The sequence below is a fragment of the Sus scrofa genome, chromosome X, assembly GCF_054392235.1.
Source record: "Sus scrofa isolate SSC_HxYL_T2T_F1_AM1 chromosome X, Sscrofa_HxYL_maternal_Yorkshire_Landrace_v2.0, whole genome shotgun sequence".
Classification (NCBI taxonomy): domain Eukaryota; kingdom Metazoa; phylum Chordata; class Mammalia; order Artiodactyla; family Suidae; genus Sus; species Sus scrofa.
The window spans coordinates 15,339,375-15,353,897 of NC_139401.1; the positions used below are offsets into that span (position 1 = coordinate 15,339,375).

Consider the following 14,523-nt stretch of genomic DNA (forward strand, 5'->3'; position numbering starts at 1 on the left):
CATTCCCTATGACATCAGGCTTTAAAGAAAATGCATCCTATGTCATTCATTATTGTTCCATAATTTTTATTAGCTGCATAGTATTGAGTTTAATACATATGAGTTACTTCATCCGTCTTATTTGCTATTTTAAATTTTTAGATATAATTTTAAAAATCTGTACAGTACCTGACCATTATATGGCTAAATCTTTGTGCATATTAATAATTATTTCCTCAGTAAAGAAGTCCATAAATTGAATTGTTAGGCCAACAAATATAGCTATGCTTAATAAATTTTCCATACATAAAGGTTGCATTAATTTTCACTCTCACCAGCAGTGTATGAAAATGTCTGTTTTTCCACACTGTCCTCATCATTGAAAATTACTAATCCTTTCAATCTTTTCCAATCCAATGGGTGAAAAATAGTATCTTTCTATAGTTGTAATTTGCATTTTTTAAAATTTGGCAAAAGTGAACTTTTAAAATCTAGTTATAGGTTTATCTTTTTGGTGACTTATGTCTTGTCTCCTAATTTTTATTAAAATTGTTTTGTTAGTACTCTTTATTTATGAATACTATTAGTTCCTCTTTATACATGTTGCAAATATGTTTCCTCACTGATCAAATGCTTTAAATAATTTACTTTGGTATTTCTTTGCAAATGTTTTTCTTCTTTTCCTTTCTTTTTAGGGCCATACCTGCAGCATATGGAAATTCCCAGGCTAAGGGTTGAATTGGAGCTGCAGCTGCCAGCCTATGCCACTGCCACAGGAATGCAGGATCTGAGCCACATCTGTGACCTGTGCCTCAGCTCATGTCAATGCTGGATCCTTAACCCACTGAGGGAGGCCAGGGATCAGACCCACATCCTCATGGATACTAGTCAAGTTCAGTAATCCGCTGAGCCACAATGGGAATACTTCTTGTTTTTCTTTTTGATGTTAAACCAGTCTATGTTATAAAATTTTATAGCTTATATCTTTGCTTTCACAGACAAAAATGCAACAGAACCTGTAATTTTCTTATGTCTTATGTAGAATAGCAGAGTGGAACTTCTCATTTAATCAATATAAACAAGTCAAAGGAGGAAAAATAAAAAGTATCACATGTACATTAAATGTTGTGCACAAGTCTATATATTTTCTTATTCTTTAATGTATTTAATGCTTACACTTTAGAGTGTGCTATAATTACCTCTCCATCTTTTTTTTAACAGATAAGAAAAGTGAAGCTCAGGAAAAAAGTATGTATTCATCTTATAGTATTTGGAAGTGAATTTGCTATTTTATATTATCCTAGATTTTGATGGCAATTTTCCAGTCACATTTATTTGATAACATGGGTGTGATCATAAATTTGACCCCAACTATAAAGTTATCTCTATGATCAAAGCTGGCCTCCTAGACTTCTAAGGGAGTTGAAGAATACAGTAACACGAAAGCAGCAGAATACACATTCTTTTCAAGTGCACATGGAACATCCCTAGGAGAGATCACACACTAGGCTACAAAGCAAGCCTGGGTAAATTTAAGAAAACTGACAAGCATCTTTTCTGATCACAATGCTGTGAGATTAGAAATCAACTACAAGAAAAACTGCAAAAAAAAAAAACCCACAATAACATCTTCCTAGCTATAGAGAAGATATATCTTCAATGCTTAACACAAATGCACATTCTTAGGGATGGGCAGCAAAACTTCAGGTAGCTCTAATTGCAACATCAGTCTCTACCACTGAGATGGAGAGAGCTGTGTTTAAATGTGTTCCTTTCATGAAGTTAGAACAGAATAACATTCTAAGAAAACATCTGGGGAGTTCCCATCGTGGCGCAGTGGTTAACGAATCCGACTAGGAACCATGAGGTTGCGGGTTCGGTCCCTGCCCTTGCTCAGTGGGTTAACGATCCGGCGTTGCCGTGAGCTGTGGTGTAGGTTGCAGACGCGGCTCGGATCCTGCGTTGCTGTGGCTCTGGCGTAGGCCGGTGGCTACAGCTCCAATTCAACCCCTAGCCTGGGAACCTCCATATGCCACGGGAGCGGCCCAAGAAATAGCAACAACAACAAAAAAAAAGACAAACAAACAAAAAAAAGAAAACATCTGGTATTTCAAAAGCATGTCCACTCTTCATTACATCTATAAAGAAAAACTAGAAAGCAAAGCACCTATATTAACCAAGAGGTCAATGTTTACCCCATGTGACAGAGCACCTCTGCCCTCAGTATTTCTGGGATGCCAGGGCCTTAGTCAACAGCGAAACAGTCAATAGGTGTCTATGAAGCTGCTTAGTTGAAAGATTGTGCTAAGGAAAGTTACTAAGTGTCAAAATGGCAAGTGCAGGAGTACCCATCATGGCTCAGTGGTTAATGAATCCAACTAGGAACCATAAGGTTGCAGGTTCGATCTCTGGTCTTACTCTGTGGGTTAAGGATCCGGTGTTGCCGTGAGCTGTGGTGTAGGTCACAGATGTGGCTCAGATCCTGCGTTGCTGTGGCTGTGGCATAGGCCGGTGGCCACAGCTCCAATTCGACCCCTAGCCTGGGAACCTCCATATGGCACGGCAGTGGCCCAAGAAATAGCAAAAAGACAAAAAAAAAAAATGGCAAGTGCAAGGAAGGCATGTGTTCTCTGAAAAGCAAAGGCCTTTGGAAGTACCTGGACTGAGCTTATGTATTAGGCAGTGCAACAGTGTCCAAGTCTCAGAATTCTAGTTTCACAGGCCTTACTGTTGGCAGATCCCTTAAAAGTAATGTAAGTAGATTAATGATTGTTCAGCCCTTGGGCTAGATAACTAGGATTGATTGCACCTGAGCATAGGGGATACTTGGGAGGTGATGAAAATATTCTAAAAATGAATTGTGGTGGTAGTTGCTCCATTCTATAAATTTACTAAAAATTCAAAAAAGACATATAGATTGGCCAACAGGCACATGAAAATATGCTCAACATCACTAATTATTAGATAAATGCAAAACAGATAAAATATTACTCAGCCATAAAAAAGAATGAAATAATGCTATTAGCAGAAACATGGATAGGCCTAGAAATTATTACTAAGTGAAGTAAGTCAGGCAGAGAAAGACAAATGTTATATGATATCACTTCTATGTGGAATCTTAAAAAATTATTCGAATAAACTTACACAACAGAAATATACTCACAGACATAGAAAAGAAAACTTATGGCTACCAAAGGAGAAAGGGGAGAGGGAAGGATAAATTAGGAGCTTGGATTTAACAGATACATACTAGTATACATGAAATAGATTTTTTAAAAGGACATATTTACAGCATAGGGAACTATATTCTGTATCTTGTAATAATCCATAATGGAAAATAATCTGAAAAAGAGTATGTGTTTGTGTGTGTAGACATATATACATAAATATACATATTTCCCACCTAGCAGCCCACATTCTGTTGAATGTTCCATTTTTCTCTCTTACTCAGAGTCAGTTTACTACTGTTCATATTTATTGGTTCCACTTCAAAACTCAAAATCTGATTCCACTTTTATGTATAAACCCAACCAAAATGTATATGTATAGTCACACAAAAAGGTCTCTTACATTTTCCTAGAACACTCTGTGTAATCAGAAAAAACCAGAAACCATGCAAAGGCCAATCAACAGCAGAACAGATAAATTGCGGAATATCCACACAATGAAATGTTCTATGGCAATGAGAATCATTGATCAGCAACTATGTGCAGCAATATGGATGAATCTCACACAATGTTGAACAAAAGAATCTGGGAAAAAAGAGGACATGTTGTGTGATTCCATTTATATGAATTTCCAAAACATGCAAAACTAGTCTACATTTTGAGAAGTCAGGAGAAGGGTTGCCTTTGAGCAGTCGCTTGCATGGGGTACAAAGTAGAGGCTGCTGGATGCTGGTAATGTTACATTTTCATCTGGGAGCCAGTTACAGAGAAGTTTGTTTCAAATTTGTTTCATCTGTACAGTTAGGATTTGTGCAGTTTTATGCATGTATGCTGTGTTTCAGTAAGTAATTTTGAAAAAAAAACTCAGCATCAATGCTACCCTGCTTAACATTTTTCCTCAATAAATCCTCACCATAGGCTTCTTAAATGCAAATATTTTGTTTTATTCATCTTCCTCTCCCAACGACACAGTACATATCTAATTATTTTACATAAAACTGAAGATAGAATTGTTCCATTCTGCTTGGGACAGCCTATCATAGCTCACTACTGGAAAAAAAATCAATTAGATTCAGTTTTTATTTAATATCTAACGGTTGAGCTGTCAGATAACTTACAACCTAGCAAAAAATTAGACATTAAAAATGTCTAATAATATCATAACAACAGCTGACTTGAGTGTTGGCCTACTGCCAACCAATGAATTTAATACTTATAAAAATTATGTAACTTGTATTTTTATTATTTTATAGATGAGGAAACTGAGGCACACATATTCTCAGCTCAAGGTCCTTGATAAAAACAAAGTGAGTTGGATTCCAAAAGTCCTTTTTTATTAGTTTTCCATTGTCATATAATAAATTGCCACAAACTTGGTGGCTTAAAACAACATGCATTAGTTATCTCACAATTTCCATGGGTCATGAGTCTAGGCATGGCCTAGATGGATGCTCTGTCGGGAGTCCTAAAAGGATGCAATCAAGGTGTTAGCCAGGCTGCTTTTCTATATGGAGGCCTGACTGGGGAAGGAGCTATATCCAAAATCTCTCACATTGTTAGAATTCATTTCCTTGCTATCCTATGACTGAGGCCCCCATTTTCTTGCTAGCTGTTGGCTGGGGACCACTTTCAGCTTCTCAAGGCTCTCCTCAGGTATTCGCCATGTGGTCACCCCAAAAGGCCCTCTCACTACCTGCCAGTTTACTTCTTCAAGACCAGCAGTAGAACCTCTGTGGCCTCTTAGACCATCTTCTAAAGGGCTTACTTGATTAGTTCAGGCCCACTTAGGATAATATACCTTTTAATTAATTCAAAATTTACTGAGTAGGGGGTTTACCTTATTTACATACCCTCATTAGAGCTAAGTATTAAAGGACTGTACAGACTGGCTGGATTTGAGGGCATGAGGGGAGAAGGAGGAGGAATGAAGCCTGGAGAATCCTTTGAACAGATGGAGCCTGATGACTAGGGGGCAGCGTGGAAATGAAGATGCAGGCTGGAAAGCAAGGTAGCAGCCAGGTAGGGAGAGTCTGTGCAGGTCATGCCAAGGGTTTTGAACTTCTTCCTAAGAGCAACATAAAGACATTTTCCCAATTCTAAAGCATGATAGGTTCCTATTTTTAAAAGGTCACTTATTCTATGTGCTGATGCAGGAATGAGCAAAGACTATTAAGGGTATTTTTCAGTGTATTTTCTTAACATAACATGACATTTGTCAAATATATATCAATAAATACAGATGAAATCTATTCATTTTAACTACAATAAGGACTCTACTGTATGAATAAACCACCATTGGTGTACATTGTAAAATATACAAAGGAATACATTATGTTTAGGCTCTATTCATAGCAGTAAAAGCATACGTGCATTCATAGGAATAATATACACCATCTCCAGGGAAAAGAAGAAGGAAAAATGGATGGGAGGGGGAAAGAGATTTCATCCCACTTACACTATTTTATTTATTTTAAAAGAGATCTGTTACACACTACTATATATAAAAAGATAAACAATGATCTACTTATAGCTCAGGGAACTATATTCAGTCTTGTAATAACCTATAATGGAAGAGAATCTGAAAAAGAATATATACACACACAAATATACACACGAAGCTTAGAGTTTCAGGGGATGGACATTAAACATGTATGTGTATACACATGAATCATGTTGCCACAGTGATTGTGAAATCTGAATCTAACCTTCCTTAGTTCATCTGAGACTAACACAACAGTGAAAATCAACTATACTTCAATTTTTAAAAAGAGCTCTGAATCAACAAATGAAAAATGTTTATCTCTGTAAAAATATGTTAGTCTTTGTAAAACAGTGGTGAGTTCTATTTTCTGAGTCATTTACCTAAGTGTCTGTGACCCTCTCCTTATTAAATAGTTCATAATTAATATTTTACCAAATCAAATATAGACTTGGGACAAGAATGGTCCCTATACTTCCAGGAAAGAGAGTATTGCAATGGTTCAGCTAAGAGTTTCTGGGCACTTGGATAAGGATGCTGGAGCTAGAGAGGGAAGGAAGCAGGTGGACTCCAAAAATATTAAATGAATTCAAGATGGCATGGAGGAAGGAAATAGCGAATGAACTTCAGGTTTGTGAGATGAGAACTGGATAGATGGCAATGTCATGACTCTAGATCCATATCGAAGAAGTTACAGATGGGATGGAGATGGTGAGAAAGATCAAAGATTCACTTTTGGAAATGTGAGGTTTCTAATACCTCTGAAATAGATCCTTTGAGATGACAGGTGTCAGATGGCAGAATTTGGATCTTAGGAAGGCCTAAGCTGGATATATAATATGTATGAGCTGCGTGTATATATGTATCTTGAGTTTGGATCAAATAACCTATAGAGAAAACATGGGATAAAAAAATAATTAGGGACGGAGTTCCCTTCCTGGCTCAGTGGTAACGAACCCAGCTAGGATCCATGATGATGCAGGTTCAATTCCCTGGCCTTGCTCAGTGGGTTGAGGACCTGGCATTGCCGTGAGCTGTGGTGTAGCTTGCAGATGCAGCTCAGATCCTGCGTTGCTGTGGCTGTGGTGTTGGCTGGCAGCTATGGCTCCAATTCAACCTCTAGCCTGGGAACTTTCATATGGTACAAGTGCAGCCCTAGAAAGCAAAAAAAAAAAAAAAAAAAAAAAAAAAAAAAAAAAAAAAAAAAAAAATTTAGGGGCAGCTAAGCTGATAAAGGATTATGTTTCCTTATCCATTGTTCTAGCCATACTACTTTGGTCTATAGGGAGTAATACTAAAATAATTACACTATTCAGAGTAATAATTACCAGTTTCTAACTCTTAGAATCAACCTATAGATAAAGGATCTCAAATATTTAAATGTTTAAAACAGGTAAAGGATCCTTTTTTTTTTTTTGGATTGGAATATTGGCTCTACCTCTTGTATACTGCATTATTTATAATGAATTAGTTTACTAGTGTGATGCTCAGTGTCACAATACGAGTATCAGAAGACATGATCAGGAGTTCCCTCTTCTCAGACCATTTTGGTTATGTGAGCTAATGCATACAAGTTGGCCTATTAGTAAGTTCTCAATAAAGTTACATAATAGAGTAGTAGTAATGATAAACCTGTATTACTGCATTATGGAATTACGAAGAAATTATCTACCAAATATATCCTACATGTTCATATATATATAAGAGATTTCTAGCTGGGTTGTCAAGTGTAGTAACTGAAGTATCACTTTCTTAAGCTTTAATATGATCAGATTTTGGTCATTTAATATTTAAATGTCACACTAGTAACATTTTACAGCTATACTATTGTATCTCTGAAATAAGCAACACTCTTCATTTTGAAATTTTTTAAAATATGAAACATACCTTATAATAACATCAATTCTACTGCTCAGAGCAAAAACCATACTTCTGTTGCCAAGTGCTTTTGCTGATAAAATAAAGTAGCTGGGAGAATGGTGGTTAGATTTGTTTTTTTCTAAATGATGCTGGAATACTCCATAGCATTAGTACCCTTTGCTCCATAGCATTAGTACTCTTGTGTCATAAATATGAAAAGACCCACACAGTGGGAATTGTACTTTGGAATTCTGAGAAGAAGTTTGGATGCAACCGAGAATGGCTATAACCTCAAAGTTATTAATATTAACAGAAGAACTTTTAGGATGTTCCTATGAACCTCTACATTTTATTTGCTTGCAAAATGATTCTTACAAAACTCAGAATATTACATTTATTTGCCATATTTATTTCATTTAACTTGAAATTATCTTTTATTCTCTTGGTGACCTGTGAAGAAAACAACACCCATGCATGGTGTTTCTGATTCTCAGGGTCCAGAGAAAAATCTTATGGGACAAGTTAGTATAATAACATTAGTGAGAAATTTTTAAAATAAGTTATTTCCTTTTCAAGAGCTCTAATTAATCTTCTCTTACTATTCTACGCCTTCCTATTTATCAGAATTTTTATAGATAAAAACTTGCTCTCTCCCCTAAATATACTAGAAAGGCTTTGATGAAGCCCTTGCCTCTCTATCAGAGAGGGCCCCAAGCATACGTCCATCTGGGCTCTCAGGGATGTTAGATCAAGCTGTTTCCCAGTCATTCTCCCTCCCCCCACAGCATTGCCATGGTGACTCTCTAAATATGTTTGGCTGTATCCCAGGTGTGTTTTCAATAATGGAAACTGATACACAAAACTATACATGAAAGGGATGAGTAACATGGATCTACTGTGCAGTCCAGGGAAATCTACTCAATACTATATAATAACCTATATGAGAAAAGAATCTGAAAAGGAATGGGTATATGTATATGCCTAAGTGATTCACTTTGCTGTACACCTGCAACTAACGCAACATTGGAAGTCAGTGATACTCCAATAACATTTTTAAAAAAGAAATAAACTTGTGTTAATTCACTGGAAACAAAACAAATGGACCCTGAGAAAAGTAATATATTGGGGAGGCAATGTCTGCAAACTCTGGTGGGCAAAGTGCCACAGGAAAGGACATGAAGCCAGTTTAGGATGGGTCACTGGGTGGATTGCTACTATGGGCAACTGGTCTCACTCTAGCTAGAGACTGCTGGAGATGGCCTAGGACAATCCTCAGAATTGTCCCCCCTGAGGGGCAAGGAAGCAAGCATGTTCATTCTATTGATTAATGGTTATGGCTATTCCTAGGGGCTCAACTGCCTGGCATACATGGCCTGCCAGTGCATGCACAAGTCTGTGTCCATAGCCAGAGAAAGCTCTCAGGCCTCTGGAGAGTTGACTGTTTTCAGGAGAAAGCCTTTGGGCGGTGTACCGGTTTCCTATTCTCAAAACCTTAGTGCTTCAAAACAACACACATTTAGTGTCTTATGAAGACATCTGAAGAACAGACGTTTACAATTTGTTGGCATTCCTCTTTGAAACCCTCCATTTCCCTGCCTTTCTGAGCTTCTAGAACCCACCTGGACCCCTTGGTGCATAGCCTCTTCTATCTTCAAAGGCAGCAGCAAACATGTCCAACCTCAGGTTCTATCACTGCATCTTCTTCTCCAATTAGGACACTGTTGTGTAAGAACTTTTGTGAGAGTTCCCGTCATGGCTCAGTGATAATGAATCCAATTAGTATCCATGACGATGCTGGTTTGATCCCTGGCCTTGCTCAGTGGGTTAAGGACCCGGTGTTGCCGTGAGCTGTGGTGTAGGTCGCAGACGCGGGGCTCGGAGCTGGCATTGCTATAGGTGTGGTGTTGGCCAGCAGCTGTAGCTCCAATTCGACCCCTAGCCCGGGAAGTTCCATATACCATACCTGCAGCTGCCCCCACAGAAAAAACAGCAAGAACTTTTGTGATTATGTCAGGTCCACACACAGATAATCCAGGATGATGCCCTCATTGAAAGATTAGGAACCTAATTGATTCTGCCAACTCCCGCCATCTCTGTAAAGTAACAGTCACAGGTTCTGGGGAGCAAGACATGGACATCTTATTTTAAGGGCCCATCTAATTTTAAGAAGTTTCATCAAAAGCAAATACACACACACACACACACACACACACACACACACACACAGTTTTCCCGAAGAACATCACTGTTCTGTTTATGAAAACAAAAACAGCAAGTGTTCACACACAGGTGTTAGGAAATACAGGGAGATGAAAATCAGAGTAAAAACATTCTCTGCCATGGTGGGCTTTTGCCAGAGGAACCAAAAGCTTCAAAATCAAGAAAACTTGACACTTGCCAAAAAGAATGAGGATGGGAGTTCCTGTTGTGCCTCAGTGGGCTAGGGACCTGATGCTGTCTCTCTGAGGATGTGGGTTCAATCCCTGGCCTTGCTCAGCGGATTAAGGATCCAGTGTTGCCATAAGCCGTGACATTGGTTGCAGATGTGGCTTGGTTCTGGTATTTCCATGGCTGTGGCATAGGTCACAGCTGCAGCTTAAAATCAACCCCTAGTCTGGGAACATCCATGTGCCACAAGTGCAGCCATAAAAAGAAAAAAAGAAAGAGGATAAATAAAAGAAGAAGGAAAGAAACCATGCAAGAGTCACCAACAAAAAGGGATGACTGTCCCTTTCTGTTCCTTCTCTCAATCTTTAAATGGGGCTTTGACAGAATCACTTACATCTTTTTTTGGGGGAGGGGGGTTCCCAGAGTAATTTATTAAGTACTTTATTTCCAGAATAACTATTTAATGTCTCAGATAAACGCAGGTCTTATGCCAGATGTAGAAATTCAAACAAGAATTGAGGTAAATAATAAATGGGCTCTAGCCTCAAGCTAATCAGTCCAGTTTGAGTGGATATAGGTAACCAAACAGTTTCAGTACATCATGACACTTCCTACTTGTAGAAGATTGACTTCTTTGTCCCTAATTCTTCACTCAGTTAAGGGAACATTAAATAACCACATCCTTATCAGATTATCCTCAAGGGCAGGGTTACCTTTCAAACCCCTTGACTTTTGGTTTGGCTATGTGATTTGCTTTGGATAAAAAGATGTACAACCAGAGGCTTGAAATGCATTTGTTCTATTGAGCTTGCCTTTTTTTAGGCTGCAGCACTACTGTGAGAAGTCCATGCCCCACATGGATATTGCCTCTTCATCCTGTGTCCCTGAATGGGGCAGGCTGAGTTCACCACATGCCCTGAGTACCCTCTGGTCCACAGTAGCAGAGTCATGCCAGACAGAACTGGATTCAACCTGGAGACTGAAATCTGGATATTAGAGCCCAGATCCTGAGGCCCAGATACCATCATAGCCCAGGATAGATACACCCAAAACACAGACCTGTGAGCACTAGAACAAATTATTGTTGCTTAAGGTCACTGAGTTTGGGAGTTGTTTGTTATGAAGCATTATTGTGTCAAGAGCTGACTGATATACTATTGTAGAAGCTGGGGATAGGGGATCCCAGAAGGTGGGAAAGGGAAAACTAATGTTCAATACTTAGAGGGTCAAAGATATAGCTGAGAAACAAAAACAAAAAAGATGACAAAAAGAGAACAGAAAATAAGTGATCATCCCATGATAATACCTTTTCTTTTTAAATTAGCAAAAGGCCAAATGAGGATGTCATCCAAATGCCAGGTCATCCTGGGCACTGCTGATATGAAAGTGAAGATGTACCATGACTTCTGCCCTTGGGGCCTCTCACTGTGTCTGCCTTCCTTCCATCTCTGCTCTGCATCCCAAAGGCCTTTTGCAGAAATGAATTGGAAAGGATTACAACCTATAAAGCTACACATAAAGAAAGCCAAAAGTCATAGCTTTTTAAAAATCCTTTCATCTTGTGTGATAATCTCCTCATGAAATTTGGGGGGGAAAAGGCTTTAAATGAGAAAACATTTTCTAGAGCCTGTGAGTCCCATGTTAGGGACAGATAGGGGATCGTATAAATCTGTTGCAATGAAAGACTCTCCATCTCTTTGGACTCACCAACCTCATTTTAAAATGTTGAAGGTAAGATAGCAATCACTAAAAGAGAAAATGTTACAATGTCTATGGCTGGATATATATAATTAAAAAAAAAACTGGAAATCTCTTTAAAAGTCTCCCCAAAACATATCATATAGGGAGATATCATCCTTGTATAGGTTTTCTGCTGATTAGATTTCTATGTTTCAATGAGACAAGTACATAAAAGTTCCTCCAAGTAATACTTCTAAAATGCTCACCTTCTTCAAACTCACAACGCAAATACATTAAAAATATAAGGAAAGATGTCCATGCTAAGGTCTGCATGCAAATAGGAAGATGGGAGAGTACATGTATATTAAAGTAAATCTATGTGCTAGGAGCCCTGAAATATTTTTTTTGTCCTGAAAATTGTTTATTTTTCAAGCTCAAATTACAGTTTGTGTATATGTTTGATGCCTTTGGATTACCAGCTTTTAGCATGTGAGAGCATGGTAGCGATTAAGAAAGTTTCCTCCATCAGTCTCTCAAGGCAATAGAAATTAAAAAAACAAATGAACAAATAAGACTTTATCAAACTTACAAGTATGTGTACAGCAAAGGAAACCATAAACAAAAACAGAAAGACAACCTACAGAATGGGATAAAATATTTGCAAATGATGTGACTGACAGGGGATTAATTTCCAAAATATACAAACAGTGTATACAACTTAACATAAAAACAAACAAACAAAAAAAAAAACCTGGAGTTCCCATCATGGCTCAGTGGTTAATGAATTCGACTAGAAATCATGAGGTTGCAGGTTTGATCCCTGGCCTTGCTCAGTGGGTTAAGGATCTGGCATTGCCATGAGCTGTGGTGTGGGTCGAAGATGTGGCTTGGATCCTGCATTGCTGTGGCTCTGGTGTAGGCCAGTGGCTACAGCTCCGATTAGATCCCTAGCATGGGAACCTCCATGTGCTACACATGTGGCCCTGAAAAGACAAAAAAAAAAATCCAACCCAATCAAAAATGGGCAGAAGACCTAAATAGACATGTCTCCAAAGAAGATATACAGATGGCCAACAGGGACATTAAAAGATGCTCAACATCACTAATTATTAGAGAAATGCAAAATCAAAACTGCAATGAGGTACCACCTCATGCCGGTCAGAATGACCATCAGTAATAAGTCTACAAAGAACAAATGTTGGAGAGGATTTGGAGACAAGAGAACCCTCCCATACACTGTTGGTAGGAATGTAAATTGGTACAACTACTATGGAAAACAGTATGGATGTTCTTCAGAAAACTGATAGAGTTACCATATTGGTCCAGCAATCTCATTCCTGGGCATACATCCAGAGCAAACATTCGCTAATATACATGCACAACTCTTTTCATAGCAGCACAATTTATAATTCCCAAGACAGGGAAACAGCCAAAATGTCCATTGACAGAAGAATGGATTAAGAAGATGTGGTACAGGAGTTCCCGTCGTGGCGCAGTGGTTAACGAATCCAACTAGGAACCATGAGGTTGCGGGTTCGGTCCCTGCCCTTGCTCAGTGGGTTAAGGATCCGGCGTTGCTGTGAGCTGTGATGTAGGTTGCAGACGCGGCTCAGATCCCGCGTTGCTGTGGCTGTGGTATAGGCCGGCGGCTACAGCTCCAATTCGACCCCTAGCCTGGGAACCTCCATATGCCATGGGAGCGGCCCAAGAAATAGCAAAAAGACAAAAAAAAAAAAAAAAAGAAGAAGATGTGGTACATATACATAAAGGAATACTACTCATCCATAAACAGAATGAAATAATGGTATTCATAGCAATATGGATGCAATTGGAGATTAGCATACTGAATGAAATAAATCAGAAAGAGAAAGACAAATACTTTATGATATTACCTATATGTGGAATCTAAAATATAACACAAATGACCCTATCTACAAAACAGAAACAGACTCATGGACAAGAAGAACAGACTTGTGGTTGCCAAGGGAGAGGGGATTGGGGAAGGGATGGACTGGGAGGTTGAGGATAGCAGATGTAAACTATTATACATGGAAGGGATAAACAACAAGGTCCTCTGGTATAGCACAGACAACTATATTCAATGTCCTATGATAATAATGGAAAATAATATTTTAAAAAGTGTATGTGTATATATACATATATGCCCCCCCCAAACACACACGTACACATACACACACACAACAGATACAAGAGTTGGGCAAGAAGTCATAAAAGAAGTACTGAAAAAGCTCGGCCTAGTCAGCCTGAAGTTTTTTTGTTGTGATTTCCCCTCTTCTCTGCATCTTCCAAGCCCTGCACCAAGTGTGCATGCTTATCAAGTTTATCACACTCTGAAAGATGTGTCAAGGCTTGCCCTTTCTTATCAAGCCTTCCAGCTCAGCTTCTGAAAGATGTACAAGTGAGTGGAGAAAAGGTCATTTTGGGAACAGTTTTAATCAGATATGCCACGCTATTCACCTAGAGTTAAGCTGTTTCCTGCGGGTGGATTACACAACTTTTTCTTTACTTCTTTCCATTCCTCTTTCTTTCCATAACCTCTTTGGCACTTCAACTGAGAGCTTCAAGATGAGCCTTCACTATTTAATCTAGCAGCTGACCACAGACCATATCGATAGGCAGAAAAATAGAGGCAGCAGAACATACTCAACCTGAACTTATTACAACTCCAGGAAGAGAGGTATTTTGTTTTGGGTCTTGGTTTTTGTCTTATAAGAAAAATCAAACTTGGAAACCACAAGCTGTTCTCAGCTGTGGAAGCAGCCCCAGGAAAGTTCAGCAGACTAGCCAAATTCATTTTATACAATTTAATATAAAGGGTGACTCCTTCTGTCCTTTGTCACTTAGGTTCTTTGCTTCTGAATGCAAGAGCCTCTGTTAAAAAAGGTGAGGCCAAAGCCCTTGGGTTTAAATAACTGAAAATTGCTTGTGTGACCTCAGACAACTGTCTTT

At 38.6% G+C, this 14,523-nt stretch overlaps 1 long non-coding RNA gene across 1 annotated transcript in view; it reads right to left on the minus strand.

Moving 5' to 3' along the window:
* Positions 1-14,523, minus strand: part of LOC110257731 (uncharacterized) — a 104,309-nt gene that overhangs the window by 1,626 nt on the left and 88,160 nt on the right. The window lies entirely within an intron of this gene.